The sequence below is a fragment of the Trachymyrmex cornetzi genome, unplaced genomic scaffold (assembly GCF_001594075.2).
Source record: "Trachymyrmex cornetzi isolate Tcor2-1 unplaced genomic scaffold, Tcor1.1 scaffold579, whole genome shotgun sequence".
Taxonomy (NCBI): Eukaryota; Metazoa; Arthropoda; class Insecta; order Hymenoptera; family Formicidae; genus Trachymyrmex; species Trachymyrmex cornetzi.
Window position 1 is genome coordinate 18,891 of NW_017299892.1, and position 16,831 is coordinate 35,721.

At 35.4% G+C, this 16,831-nt stretch overlaps 1 protein-coding gene across 1 annotated transcript in view; it reads left to right on the forward strand.

Moving 5' to 3' along the window:
• The first annotated feature begins 6 nt into the window (after nucleotides 1-6).
• Nucleotides 7-16,831, forward strand: part of nab (NGFI-A-binding protein homolog) — a 32,152-nt gene continuing 15,327 nt past the window's right edge. Inside the window, exon 1 of the mRNA XM_018515586.1 lies at nucleotides 7-68. The gene's annotated coding sequence lies outside the window, so the exon portion shown is untranslated. The remainder of the gene's footprint in view (nucleotides 69-16,831) is intronic.

Here is a 16,831-nt window from a genome sequence, read left to right on the forward strand (position 1 = left end):
GCAGCCGACCGGTGTACCACCGGTCACCGCTGTGCCCAGGATACTCAGCAGGAATGTCAACGGCACGTGTAAGTTGCTTGGAAAATTATATACTTTGCGATCAGGAATCGAAAACTGTAGATACATCTACATACTTAATAATTTAACGCTAAAGAGACTTTTGTATTGCACACACATTCTTTTTTTATATACGATTAATTGAAATTCACAACGCAAATATTAACTATTATTTTTTGTATATACACGATAAATTAAGTTAAATTAAATTAATTACTTGATAATTCAGGCAAAGAGAATTTGAATTTTAATCGCATCTTTTCAAATCTTTGCGTGTAATTTAAAGCGAAAAATAAAGATAGGTATATTAGTTGCTTTCCATTTTCACAAGTAATAGTAGTCTAAAGTTATGTAAATAATTTATATTTAGATAATGACGTCATTACTTCCTTACTTCGATGATAAGGATCGCGTTCAGCAAAATACCATCTTTGCAACTGTTGTAAAATTCTTTAATATGATTGGTCTTGCTTTTAATTCACTGGATCTAAGGCCGGTATTGATAGTCAGTTCTTATTTCGAGACCGTCTTAAGTAATGTTTTAAGACGGTCTTAAATATAAGATCTGACTGTGAATACCGGCCTAGGTGTATAGGTCAATCATGTTAAAGAATCTTAGAACAGTTTCAAAGCTGCTTTTTCTGCTGATATTAGCCAATCGCATAACAACAACATGGGTAATCAACGTTTGTAATCTGACTTTTAATGTGAGTTAACAAGGCTCGGTAAAGCACATCAGTTTGTACAGATTGTAGGTAAAAACTCAGTTGAAGTCATGATGATGTCACAAATGAGAATTATCTCTGCATTTCGATGTAAATGGAAAGCAACTAATGTCTTTAAAGACACATTTTATTACATAAGTAAAAATTAATTCTGTAGTTTCAAGTTAAAAGATTTAATATACTTTCATTTTCGAATGATTGAACGAGCAATTGATAAGAGGATTGTAATAATATAAAATACTTTGAATTTTTAATTTGTAAAATGTATCCTTTTGAATTACAATGAAAAAAAAAATTGAATATTTTATAAATCACATTTATTATATTTCTCATCTGTTTTTATGTACAAAAGTTATTTAGTCAAAAACTTATCTGTCTCTGTACAATCATTTCTAAGTATCTTATATTTCTACTTCTGTCTTCTTTTCACATTTTTTTCTCTGGAAATTAATGAGTGCTTATATTATCCCGTTACTGCATTAGTTCCAGTTCGAATAACACCGTTAATCTTTCGGATAATGTCTTTAACCGTCAAGAATCGATTTAAGAGTAAAATTCACCCATTAAAGCCCCCATAAACCTGAACGGTCCACGAGGGAAGATGGTTTACATACGCAGACTAAAATACAGTAAGAAGTGCGTTAATTTTTTGCATGCTCCAAATACAAAGAGCAGTGCTCCAAACAGCACTACTCTTCTCTCGCTTCAATATTTTACCAAAGTTGACGAAGGAGAGCCGGTGGTTATCCTGCTGCGCTCTACAATCAGCTGATCCATTGACGAAATAAAGCTTGTTTAATATTGGTACCATCCGCGAGAGAGTATAACGAACACGCGTAACGTGTACGGATTTATGGCCGATTTATGAAATGAATCAGGGTGTCTGATCGATTTCATGCGAACCGATAGGTATGAAATCGCTCGTTAATTACATCCAGCCCATAATTTTCGATCGTGCGCATCGCAAATATAAACGTTATTCTCGATAATTGCGGCTCAAGTTAGATGATCTAATAATTCGCATCAATTCTTAAGATAGAAATTCGACGCATCTCTATAATTTTTAATTATAATTCCATTTTTTGATACGTGTGTGTATATTTTTATTTCTTGAATTGTTTTCCATATTGCGACACGTAAAATTATAAATAGAATACTAGTTTGAATTCTCACGATTATAGATCATTTTTATCAACATTAGTTTTACTAATACCTGCATAATAAATGTATCATACTTATTTAAATCTTTAATCTATTTATTTCAAAATATTTTATATGCATTAATGAAGTTATTTATGAAGTTATTAATAATGACTTTAAGGATTGTGTCGCATCAATGCAATTAATTTCTGATTAATGGTTCTTCTATCACGACGTGGTTAGACTTATTTGAGTCTAATTTTATTATAAATTATAACCACAATCACAATTGTTAATTTTATTATCATTGATGATCGCTGAATAAGCGTCAATTCGATTACATTTTACTTAAATTTATTTAGAGATATTCTGTTCTTTAAGTGCTTATTTTTATTAAATTCCTACGCTTCTTCGCGACAATAGCTTCAAGTATTCTGTAATTATTCTAACACACAAAGTTTTTCGAAAAAAATAAAAAAGTTTAAATTTCAGTAATTCTTTGTGGTGTAACCTTTGGTATAAACGTGTAAAAAAGTCCATGTTACAAAAAATAATAATAAATACAGTAATATCGTAATCCAGAAAGTATCGGACTAGGCGTAGGAAGCATTTACCGGTTCATTTATCGAGGAAAGCGAGGAGGCCATTGGATTTTGACATGAGGGATTCTCGCCAAAGGCCAGTTTATTTTCTCGTTTCTTGCAGATCGATCCGCTATCGCACTCGTATATCCGCGAGCTCGTTTCTAAACCGCGCGCGCGACTCGCATCTCGATAGCGAACGCTGCTCTCTCGCCGGCGAGTTTACGCAAGAAACGTAATCGCCAGCAGTTACCTCCCGGCGAAGCGAAGAAGTTTCGACCGAGGAGCTACCATGGGCCATCTCGCTTTTATGTGTGGGTATATATGTATATATGTGCGCGCGTGCGTCTCTTTCTCTCCCTCTTTCGTCGAGAAACTGGATGAGTCACGCCAGCGATAAAAAGCTCCCGGCAGAAAAACAGGATTTTTCTTCTTCTATCTCGACGAACCGCGGCCGAGCGCTCTCGTCTTCGTCTACTTCGGGTGTTTTACTTGGTGCCCAACTCGGTGCATCGCGACAAAAAGCACTCGACCGAGTTCGATATGTCGCTTGTATCGAAAATTCTTTTCGGCCAGGCGAAGCTTCTTGTCGTCGTTATTTGTTTCTTCGTAATTTTCTGAATTTTCATCTCCGCTCTGCCGGAGGTTTACTTCACCGGAATGATCGAGTTACGATTTCGGTACAGTGGAAGCTCCTTAATAAAATGCAATTGCACCGTGTGTCGCGTGACACCATTAAAACCAATGGAATATAATTTCATATGGAAGCTATGATTAGAAGTAGTATATTACAACACGATGCTGTGTAACGCCCCTGGACGCTTTTTTTGCTGGAAATGTTTACCGTTTCTACTAGCAACATTAACGTGACAAAGCGGGAGCAAGTGAAGCAAATAATTAGTAAACAGCAAAAACATACTCATTAAAAACACAATATTTTTATCCCGCGAGATATATTTCAACGAAAGAGAGAGGTATAATATTTTATTTACGGGACATATTTTTATTGGTATCATTATTTGATATCATACGGAATGATTTATTATTGATATTGATATATCGGAGTATTGAGACTACCTGGAAAGAAAAGTTTTGCTGAAGTATCTCAAAATTTAGCTAGATATAAATCTGAATATAATTTTGTTAAGCTATTAAAGTGATTGTGTAGGACACTTAAAATTAATTATTTCGAATATTTTTCCATCAGAATATTAAAATGCACAAGCATAATTAGCACTGTTTTTTTGTAGTATTGTTCATTATACTTGAGTTTTTTACGTAGTTATTTTGATGATATAACAAAATTATTTTTATATTTATGTGTAGTTAAAATTTTAGATATTTTAGCAAAATTGTTTTTTTCCATGTGTGTTTGATATTTTTTACCTCATGAAGCGTGTTGAGTGTTTTTCAGTAAGAGACACAGATGACACAGTATAGTACTGAGAAAAAAAATTGCTCATTTGACTAAATTAACTTAGTTATTTTTATTTCTTTCATTTGAGAACGTGTGTATACTGAGAAAAATATCCGGTTGGATTAATTGAAATTGTGGTTAAAAATGAACGAATCAGAATTTTCTGATTACTAAAATTCTAGTTGAGATAATCAGAATTCCGATTTACATATATGATATAATCAAAATCATCTGATTTGACAATTTTCAACCAGACATTTTTCTCAGTGTATTTAAGTCAAGTATAATATATGTTTTAACTTGAATACATAAACATTCTTCATCGGAAGAAATAAAGATGAATTAAATTAATTGTCAAATGAAAAATTTTTATTCAGCGTAGTGAATCGTTACAAGCTTGTTGTAAATATTGTTGTTTGCCATTATTAAACAAAAGACGAAATGATTACTTAGAGTTACCACAAAATTGAAAATCAAGAAAAATTCGAGAAAATAGGGAAAGGTCAGAGATTTTCTAAAAAATTAAAATTCTTGGTCTTAAAGAAGTTTGGTATGCAACCTATGCAGTTTTGGAATACTAACTTTAATTTAACAGTCAAATGCAAGCAACATTAATAATAATTTATACATCTAACAAAACATTTAACGATTTCTAAATCATGACAAAAATACAAAAATTTCCAAATATTGTTAAAAGTCAGAGAAAATTATGAAATTTTGTCTGAAAATGAGGAAAGAGTTATAGAATTTCAGGTCCTGCAGGAATTTGTAGGAATTTTGTCACTGCATTACTGTGTCACTTATTGCTGGAAAGCAGTAATTAATTAACGATACACAATTGGGTACTTCGACCTGAATACTTTTGACACAAATACGAATCTGGCCGGATTCACTTTTGATATTTCGACGGAGTTTCCATATCGAAGAACTCTCTCGTTTCTTTCTGGACACCAGCGATATCTCGCGCATTCCCGGCATATCGCCAGGCATTCTTGGGTGCGTTGCCGCGCTTTGTCTGTTCGCGAGATGCGGCATGACTCACGGGGCTGGCAAGAAACGGCGCGTCGGGCAAAAACCACGCCGTTTCTTCCGCCGGCTTGGCCGGCGTGCAACTATTGCACGTTGCGTTTTTGCCGACTTCTTACGAGCGGCCGGCGCGGCTCGGCGCGGCTCGGCGTGGTCGTGTAAGCGCGTTGACCACCACGACGGCGACGATGTACACGAGCAAAAAGCGCGCGCTTTTGCCCCGCGATATTTCTGCGAAAGGCGAAATTACGACAGAAAGAACCGTTCATTGCGAAAGAGGTCCTATCGTTCCTCTCTCTCTCTTACATTCTTCTTCAAATCATTAATTATACTTTAATTTCACTGCATATAATTTTAATTTTATTTCAATTTTATTGTAATATAATTTTTTAAAATAATGAACATTTAATTATATTGTTGGATTATTGTTATTTTTTTCGTTGCAATTTTTTTTTTAGATAAGTTTTCGAATGCAACTGAAGTTACTATAAACGGACCGAAGTTACCGTAACACGCGCGTTATTACCACGCGGCTGTTTGATAGGCGACATTATACGTTTTACACGGGATAAAAAGAGGCTCTGTCTATCTCTTCCTCTGTCTTCCCTTTCTCTCTCTATTGATGACGGCGCTGGCGCTGATGCACGGCGAAAAAGCTCTCGCTTTTTTGCGGTAAGTTTGCCGTGTGCTCGTGCCCTCGCTTAAGAAAACTTGGCGAGCGTAGCTTTTTTGCGTCGGACGCGAGAGAGCTCGGCCAGTCTCGCATGTTCGCTCGCATTCCCTCCCTCTTTCTCTTTCGCGTTACATATTACAACGTCGGAAAATTTGCGCCGTTGATGCACGCGGATTCCTATAAAAAGGGGAAAAAGAACAAAGTCAAACGCGGCGCGGTTAATCGCGTTCAAGAACTCGTCTACATATTCTTAATTACGTTGTATCTTTTGCATCGAAAAATTTTATCTTCGATGCTGTATGGTTATATTTGTAAAACGAAATATCAATATTTTTTTTATTGATAGTCTCGAAGGTGCTATTATTTATGTCCTTTTGTAGAAATCATAATAAAAAGTTCTCTCGTTATTTTCTCTGAAAATACACGGAAAGAATAATTTTGTTAAAGTATCTAAAAATTTAGCTAGATATATTTTGTTGGAATATCAAAATATTACATAAGAATTTCAAGCAATGCTGCAAGTAGTTTTGACATTTTAGCAATTTCTTTAATTAAATGTCTTTATATATGTATAATTAATTTGATGAATCAACAAATTATTTTGAAATCGGTATGTAGTTAAATTTTTAGATACAAACACACTAGCAAAATTGTCTTTTTTTGTCAATTTTTTGTACGCTTAAGGTAGTTCTTTAGTAGAGTGCCGAATATTTGGGGTGCCTCTCACCAGGGCCCACTCAAAATTACAAATATCTACATAATTTGAATAAAATATTAAAACTACGTGTATATCTTAATGAAATAATGTAGAACGTACGATAATTAATCAAGAGCTGCATCTTCATCGAACGAAAACAAGATGAGATTATGTTTATCTTCCGAGGTTAAATTTATATGCAAGTTTATGTACGTAAATCTTTCCAGAATGGCCGTTAACTTATTCCTTTTTTGTAACCATTACAATCATAATTTTTTATACTACTATATTCTCTCTTTTTTTTTTTTTTTTTTTTTAGAAAAGTCTGTGGTAAGATTTGTGTGCAATTAGTGACAGATAAGGCTCGCAGACGCTTCTTTGACTAAGTTATATGTGAAAGATTACATTATAACATTTTTTTTCTCTCTTATTTCATCGTTAATCTACCATAGAATTTTGCACACGTCAATTTCGGTACTTCAAGTTCATTATATAAAAAAATTGAACATTTTTATGATAACTCGATTTGCTAAAGTACCACCTTAAGAATTATCTATACATTATTATTTAAATATGTGTAAATCAGGATTGTCACGAAACTGGATATTAGGGAAATCAGGTTTTTTTGCAAAGTTCCTGAAAAATTAAAATTCTTGGCTTTAAAGTTTAATATATATACATACATTACACCTACGCAGTTTTGGAACACTATCAATATAATAATTAAATGTAAGCAGTCAACAACATTGATAGTAATTTACATTGTTATGTTAAATTGCTTTCTCAACAAAATATCTGACGGTTTGCAAATCAGGACAAAAATACAAAAAATTTCAAAATATTATTGAAAGTATTAAGAAAAATTAAGAAATTTTGTTTGGAAATCAGAGAAAAGTTATTTTAAAATGAGGAATTTATGACAATCTTGGCAGACATACTCGTAAAGTTTAAATCAACTCGGACAAAAACCGTATTATGTTATAAATCTACATATACATGGAGATAGTTACGACTGTCGTACGCGTTGTCAGATAATTAAAGTTCAATCGGAAATTTATTATCGGACTTTACTCAGATATTACGAAACGTTTTTGACGAAGTATAAAATCGTAATTCGCTCTGAAAACGTTAACGACAGCTCGGTGCAACGTATTTTATTTATGCGGATGGAAAGTCTCCGCCGACTGCTTAGCGTATAGCTCGACATCGAGCCATGTCGGGCATTATTGCGCTCATTATGGACGTTCGCTCGGCGGTCATTAATATTTTCACCTTATCGTTTGCCGCTTTACAGCCAGTTTTGTCCACGGGGCAATAACTGTCTCGCCCTAATAGCGTCCGCGCGATTTTGTAATCACTCCTCGGTATGTCTCTTATTGCTCTACTCTCCTCGCGCTCGTATTCTTATTAACCATAGCTACCTAAAAGCAGGTATTATTGTATTAATATTTTATATTTATACAAACTATTAAGTATACATGCAATTCGGGAAAAATCTGAAATAATGTAGTTATCTTCGAAACAATTGTTTGCATCCAGAAATAAGAAACAATTAATAAGGAAAAAATAAGAAGGGGTAATCAAGCCACATTCTTTATCACGAGAAGGTGATTATCTTTTTCCCTTTGGAGCTAAAAATCTGTAAGACAGTTACTGACGTTGTGTCCATAAGATCTATTTAATTTATTCAAAGGCATTAATTAATTTGTAGGAATTAAAATGACATAAATAACGTGTATAAAAAAAGAATGAATACCAAATTAGTTAAATAAAGAAACGCTAAATGCTGTCGAGACTAAATCGTGGTGTTTAATAATAGCCGTATTATGAATTAAATATGTGTTTTTATAAGAATCGAAATTTGTAGCTGTGTAACATAAAAAAATTGAATTGTTTGACTTTTCTGACAAAGAGATTTATAATTAAATAAGTTCAATAGACTTACTTCGTCAACTCCGAATTTAAATGACATTTATCGACATGTTTTTCTTATCGAACTACTTTTAACTCTAAAAGAGTAAAGGTGCTTAAATAATTGAGGTATATGCAATTAGACATTTTACTGTACCATTTCGAATGGCAACGAATTTATTCATTATTACGATAACACCATTCCAGGACGCGTTATCTGGTTTTAATGATTCTACACGAAGAAGTTGTTTGCGTGACATGGAATAGTGTGCTCTTTACGCAATCGAGGGGGAGGAGGGAAACCGCAGCTGCTTTTATCCCAGGTTTTCCTCCCGATCGAATCGCCCCAGGTTTTGTGTACGTTCATGCCCGGTGGACGACCGCTCGCGATCCGGAATCAAAAAGAGTTCTCCGTCGATCCTAATCTGAATACGATCACCGTGCTCGGGTACGACCGGTGGGTGGCTGCACTCGAATAAACGCCTAATTCGAGCAACGAATATATGAATGGGTTCGCGTCAGATGCGCTCTTGGGTACAAAGACGAGAGAACAGTACGCCTCCGTTTGTACATCTTGCTGCTGACCGACCGTTGCGAGAGCTGCGAGGTTTGCTCATCCTTTCGGGAGAGGCTTTATCTGCTAAGCGAGTATGGAAAGAATGGACTTGTGTGTATGTGTGTGTGCTGAGATATTAAAAAATTTAATTGGATATAAATTTGAAAATAATTTTGTTGAACCGTCAAAATAATTATGTACATGTGTTGTGAGTAATTATCATTACTATAAAAATACAAGATATTTTTCATTGTATATATAATGGCGGTCGAATATAAATTTAGGGCAAATTTCTTATTAATAATAAATTTCTAACAACGACTCTATGTTGGCTTATAACATTTTGAGCTAATTTTCTGATTGATCGATGACGCATCGAGAACGAAATTCTTGTAAGACACTGGTTGCTAGAATATCAAAAAACTTTTTTGTTCATTGCTCATTGTGATTGAGTTATAAATATATTTATTAAGATTACCTACATACTATTTCGGTGATAAACGAAATTATATTCTTAGGTCTGTATTTATCTAAATTTTTAGGTAGATGCTTCAGCAAAATCGTGTCTACTGTGTATTACCTATATCTGAAACTGTATTTTAATCGATAAAACTAAAATTTTCAATCCCCTTGGACTAGACGGAGGATGTAAAAATACCAGACAGAGGATTAATAATGAAAATAGAATAACACAAGACGATCAAGCTAACCAATGAATAACTTGCAATTTTAATAAATATTTCTAATTTTGAAAAAATAGTTTTATGTACGTGACTTGTACATTTATGATTCGTATATATATATATATATTTTTTTTTTATTTGCGAATATCAACATGAATAATAAAACCGCCGACAGATCATTTAATTAATCCCGACACCTCGAAATTCGATCGATGCAATAACGAGTGTGAAACGTTCACAATAAAACTCGGATATGCTAATGATAGATAACGACCATCCCTTATTCTTACCATCGCCTTACCGGTCTCGTTTCTTTTTTCATTTCTTGGATCCGCTTGTGTTCCCACAGGAGTGCGCCGAGGCGCGCGAATAAATTAAAAGGCTTGCGGGTCTCAGCCCCACACACACCCTATCGGCGGACAAAGGGCGACGAGCTTCCCCGTTTGTCTGCATTTTTTTTGTTCTAAGCGATAATCCGGTAGCGCGATGCTTGGATGCGCCCGCGCCTGTCCGTATCCGTTTTCGGGGTCCATCCGATGACCCCGCGGGCTTTCTCTCTCTCTCTCTCTCTCTCTCTCTCTCTCTCTCTCTCTCTCTCTCTCTCTCTCTCTCTCTCTTTCTCTGTCGGTGTCTTTCCATCCTTGCTCGACGCATATGCATATCATCGTCCCTTACTGCGAGATAGCGAGCGTATACGAAAAAAAAGGAGAACCGGCTGTGGAAGAAAGAGAGAGAGAGAGAAAAAAAAACAGTAGAGACCTCGGGAGGAATTCCGGCGCGCTGGCTGCCTCCTCTCCGCTCCATTCCCAGCGAGTTTTTGCCCCCGTGGAGGACGTTCTTTCGGCTTTTTTGCCGCCGTGGGGGCCCTCGCGACGGCGACGGCGACGACTGCGATGGGGGCAACTTTTTCTCCGTTCTATCTTCGGGGCCGTTCGATCTGCATGAGTCACACGCGAAGACATTACGTTCGCTCGTCGGGATGAAGGACGATATCTTTCTCGAGTATCCCACGATCAGTCACTTCCTCCAGGTGACACCGCTACTATCTCGGTAGCGGTAGGAAGAACCCGCTTGCGCCATTTGTGTAAAAATGCTTGTAAATCTTTATTGTAGAAATTATATTTTTATTACCGGAGATTATGTAATGTGTGTTCAACGCTTGATTATTATCGGAGATTATGTCATGTTCAACTCGATATTAATTTATATTCATTTCTTGATCTTATTATATCTTATTGTATCTTACTCATTTCATTTAATTTTCTGTTGAAAGTTTTGATGCATGTGTTTTTAATTTGATTAGTGATCGATTGCCGATCATATATTCTGGCTTAGTTTCGAGGGAACCGTGATGAATGGCGATGAGGCTTCTGTGCCCGCTTACTTGACTACAGGTGTAGATACAGATTAACGATGACAATGGACATCGTCGATTAGTTCCCGCAGGTGATGAGCTCGTCCACTGAAAAAAGAACCCCTCAGTTCCGCGACTAACCCTTTCGCTTTTACGCGGTCAAAAAAGGGTCTTCCGTAAAAGAAAAAAACCATTTATTCAAAAGAGGTCTGTGGGAAACCAGTTTTTTACACTCTCTCAATAACATTTTTATCTAAACAAACGCTCATCTGTAGTCCAATGAAATTGTGAAGAGTGAAACGTGATATAATTTAAAACAATGTACTATTTTTTTCCAACAGATTAGTTTATATAAAAAAAAATTTTAAGCAATTAAAATTGATTTTTTAAATAAAAGTGCATAAAAACACAGTAGAAATGTAATTGGATTAATATTTTTTGTCAAAAAGATATTATTTAACAAAAATAAGATATTACAGTTTTGAAAAACAAATTATGAAGTATCTGTTTTTTAATGTATATATATTTATAAAAGTTGATATTAATAAAGTTACATCACACACTGAAAAAAATTCATGTAATTTTACATGGAAATTACATATTTAGGTAATTTTCCATTCATAAAAATTTCCATGTAAAATTACATGAATTTTTTCAGTGCAGTTGTTAGCCGATTATAGTTAATTAAAAATCGCGTTAAAAATCAGCTTTATATTTCGAAACATACGATAGATTTCGCGAGATTCCATAATAATAATTATTGATTGTATTGATTCAGTCCTTTAAACGCTGAGAAAAATCTAGTTTATTATCAGATAACGCGATGATATTTGTGAGGAACAAAAGCTCCAACGCTGACAATTTTACTGAGATATTTCGAAATTTATATTCGTACTATAACAAATTTAACCTATAATTTTTTACAGGCTTCTTGCGATATCTTTCAGTTTTCAAATTTCTTTATTCCTTTATCTTATCTGTATATTATCATCCAATGTCGTTTTATGCGTTTACATGCATTAAAGTCGATAAAAATTATATGTGGAAATTACAAATTTATAGTGTTTGATGACTTACATAGATCGATTGAAAAATAGTATGGATAAAATTATATTTAAGAGAGAGAAGAGAATACAGTGATGTAATTTAAGTAAAAAAAGTTTAGGACACTTGTATTTATTTTTAAAAAATTGCAAATATTTTTAATTTCATATTATAATAGATGTTTTTTTTATCACTAGCAACCTTAATAATTTTAAACGCGCTTGATGTAACTTTTAATATTCATTATTTTATAAATTTCTGTATTTTGCAAAACGAACATTGAATTACGATATAATTAATTGCATTGATATTCGTGAAATTATTATATTTCTTCGGCATTATTTATTGTAAGATATATTTGTAGATCCTTATATATTTTCTTAATTTTATTTAAAAAATTAAATTAACACTGTGTGTGTGTGTGTGTGTGTGTGTGTGTGTGTGTGTGTGTGTGTGTGTGTGTTTGAATAAATATAGAAAATTTAAATTAAATTAATTTTAGAATTAATATATATGATCATTATATGTATATTAATATGTATGATCACGATAGTGTCCTTAAAATGGCGCGAATTGTACCCTTGTAATAATTCGACCAGTCGCTGAATGGAGAACCGCGACATAAGGTAGGGCTTAAACCCCTGATCGAGGGGTTGGAATATGGGCTGCACCCTTGGGACTTAAGATTACTTACCCGACCAATACCAATGACGATTTTAAACGACCTCCATTCGAAGACCATTTAATACTCCCAACTAGGACAGAAATCTTTCTGAAAAACAGGATGATGAATCTTGTTTGTATATTCAACGGTTATTATTTATTTATTCTATTCATCTTTTAGCCCGTTTTTATTTTTCGATTTACCAAAGATAATATTTTTTATTTTGAATTTCTGTATGTTTTTATTGAGAAAATTGAATTCTTTTATTTAAATCGTTTTGCTTTTCAGAAGGTACTCATTCAAAGAATATATATCAGTGTATTCTTTTTATAATATTGTTTTTTTTAGAATAAATAAAAATTGAGAACTTATCGGTCAAAAACATATTTTAATTCTTCTAATTGGTCGGTAATTTATAATCTATGGTAATTTTGTCTTTTCTCATATCTATGCTTCCTTTATCATTTTGGCATTTCCTCGTTTCTCGCTGATCGAGCGAAAACCCGTTTTTTCTCACACGCTCTTTCAAGAGGTGAAATAGTTAGTTTGTAGATAGTCCTGAGGGGATTTTTGGCGCGGCTTGACGAAGCGATGAGGAAGCCAAGAGAGAAAGAAAGAAAGAAAGAAAGAAGAGATTAGAAATCGAACAAAGACACATACTATGAGAAACACAAGAGATAGAGAGAGTGTATAAGAGGAAAAGAAAGACAAGGATGGGGGGCAAACGACAGGCGCGGTGGTGCAAAGTGGCATAAGATATAAAAAGGAGAGCCAGGCGTGTTTGGGGGCTGCATTGCTGTGGCGAAGCGGGGTAAAAGGACGCGAAGGATAAGGAGAACAAGGCCGAGGAACAGTGCCGTAGAGAAGCGCAAAGGATATGAGAAGGGAAGGAGGGAAAGATTCGAACGCGGCGAGTCAGTCCATCTGCCCGGTGTTTTGTCCATGGAGGAGAGAAAGAGGGACGAAGGGGGTGGCGCGCGGCGGGGCGACAAAAACTCACCTAACCCTTCCTTGATTACAATGCCGGCAAAAAGCGAAATACTAACCGCCGTCGCGCCGCGCCGCGCCGTGCCACATCGTGCTGAGGAGAGAAGAGCAGAGTGAGGCAGAGAGAGCGAGAGAGAGAGAGAGAGAGAGAGAGGAGGGGAAGGGAGTGCGCGCTCCTAAGAAACTAGACTCGTTTTTGCGCGACCAGAGGCAGCGGAGGAGAGCGTCCGTTCTCCGTGAAGTATCGGACAAAGAACGTGCACCACACTAACTTCCCCCCCTCCTCCCCCTCGCTCTCCGTCTCTCGCCACTCCGACGAACCTTCTTGGTTCCATCGTCCGTGATCCGGGCGCCCGTAACCCGCCCCCGTTTATCCTAGGTCTCCAGTCTGACCTTTTGCCTCCTTTCTTCCTCCTTCCCACCCACTCACCGCCCTTTTCTTTCACATATTTCCTTCTTTTCCCCTTTCCGCTCCATTATCTTCGTTTTCCTTGTTCGTGAACCCCGGGTCCACCTCGGTATTCCGCGGTGCCCTCATCAACGAAGCAAGTACGCTTGCTTTTCGGAGTCCTCGGTGAGTTATCCCGATTCTATAGCTTTTGTCGACAAATTGGTATTATTATATTGCCGTTGCGTACCTTTTTTTATTATGTGTAATACCTGTGCAATGATAATATAACAATACCGATATTGTCATTAAGAGTTCGAGGTACTGGAAATTTTTTATAATCAGGATGAAATTTTTTAAGTTCGGTATGCGAGTAAAATTTGATTTGTTACCCATATAAGATTTGACACTCTGTCCAGTACTGGGCCAGTTTTGGCTGCCATAGTTCAGATACTAGCGTAATATTGGTAAACTACTGGCTCAATACTGGCTAAGTACTGGATAATTTGGACTCGGTGCTAGCAAATGATACTGGCCCAGTTGTTTTAGCCAGTCATTTGCCAGTGATGACCCAATACTGGTTGACAAAACTTTGACTGTCATTTGTCAGACAGTCATTTGCCAATGATGACCCAGTACCAGATTCACAGAACTTTTGTCGTCAATTGACAGTTGTAGGGTTGGCTAAATGTTTCATTATAACTACTGGCGACCCTGTAGTTTCACATTATTCCTTATATCTTCACTATTCATATTCTTATATTTGCGTTCATCATCATTTTATTTGACAACTAAGATTACATACTGAGAAAAATTTCTTATTGAGAACGGACGAACCAACATATTCTAATCATATCAATCAAAATTCTGATCATCATAATTGGACATCTGATTATCTCGATTAGAATTTTAATAGATTAAAAAAACTTTGATTTACCCATCTACTAGAATTCCAATCAATGCAACCATGAGACTTTTTCCAATCCAGAGATTCTATTATCAGCAAGTTAATTAAAATAAAAATATATTTATGATTATTCTAAAAATGTGATATGAAGAGTATTTTTTGCGCTTCAATACGTTTTCTATAAACTGTTGATAAATTTTCATATGCAGCAGAGAATATCGATGTTGAGCAATATGGAGATTATTCATATTAATAATCTGAATGAAACGAATAAAACTTTTTCGAGTGTAAAAAAATGTACATATATCATATTCATTTAGTGCATAAATAAGTTTTTATTTAAAATGAATAACGATTACTTTTATCTACGAATAAAATTTTATTCGCACATTTATCCAACTCTCATGTGAGTCAGATCGATGGTCGATTTCATCGTGAAACGGCGCCATTCTACCCCAGGACGAAGTAATTTCGCGCGGTCATCGACGGCGCCGCGAGATTTCCTGACCTTTGGCGCGACGAGACCGTTGAGGCAGTTTCCGCAAGTCCCTCGAGATCTCCAAACCGTAATGCGAAATGTTACAAACTAGAATTTTTGTTCGTCGATATTCGCCAACGTTCGTCGATTTTGTGCACGAACAAAATCTTTCCATCTTAAAAAAAAAAAAATTCTTGATGATTTCACAACTACGTTTCATTGACTCTTCTAATCACAGTTAATGATGATTCCTTTGCATAAATATGAACTTTAATCAGAGCCTCTACGAAGGTCATATACAAATACAAAGAGCTCGATAATTATATTATATTATTTTATTTTTATTTAAATTTTATTTAGTTTAGGTAAACTCATTATGACTGTGTTCCAAAATTCATTGCCAGCGCTGAAAATCTACAATTTACGTTACGTATACTATACATTTTCAGCACTGGCAGTGAATTTTGAGACACGGCCACTATGTGTGAATATATGTATCTATTGTATTCAAAAAGATTTGATGTTTGCTATAATTTGATTTTCGTAGTAAGGATTAGAGGATTTCAATTATTTTTATTACATTGTGAAACAATATTATCGTCGAATGTTGCCCGATATTATCTCATTGTATCTTCCATCGCGATTGCATCGCCATTAATTGAAGTCGAATGCGAGAGGTATCAAAGGCTAATGATCCCTAGTTGATCATTAGCCCTTGATACTTCTCGCACTGGATACGATGCAAAAAGGACACGATTATCTTACGCCTCTGGCACCGTCTGCCACGAGCATTGCGTCTTCTTGTCGGCGGGAGATGTAATAAAAATGATAGTCACGCGCTCGTGACGAAATCGACACGGTACAGCGACGTTCTACTTTTCTATCTTTCTCTCTCACAATTGCTGTCATCTATCACGACCTTGATACACCAATGTCTATTATTCGTGGCACGAGGCAATCGGTAGAAACCAGTAGATTTCGGTGAGTTCGATCTTTAAATTGATTCTCGCCGTAAATACTGGAAAAAGGCTTCTTATGTCGCACGTTTCTATGATAAACCAACAATAAGATAGCACATTTTTGCGTTACATTGACCAAATAACGTAATACAAACACAAAGAAATTATGTCGATCTCGATTAGTCTTCCGATATTAAAATAGCTCAAGCTTCTTGCTCGAATTCTAGAATTGCTCAACTTTTCGAATTGATTAACCCTGGAACGTTGACTGTAAAATACGAGTTAATTCATACTTTCTAAGGCCCAGTTTCACAACTGACGGTTAATTCTTAACCGAGGTTTAACTTATTCATTATCTCTTTTCAATTCTAGAATTGGGAAAAGATGAGAAATAAGTTGAACCTCGGTTAAGAGTTAACCGTGAGTTGTGAAACTGGGCCTAAAACTTTTAGGTGAATATCACTCTGAAACGTAAAATGTCACTCTTAAAGATTGAATATTGAGCCACACTTTATCAAGATATTAACTCAATTTTCATAGTAAGGATTAGAGGACTCTTTAAAGTGAGATTCCACTTCAAAGAA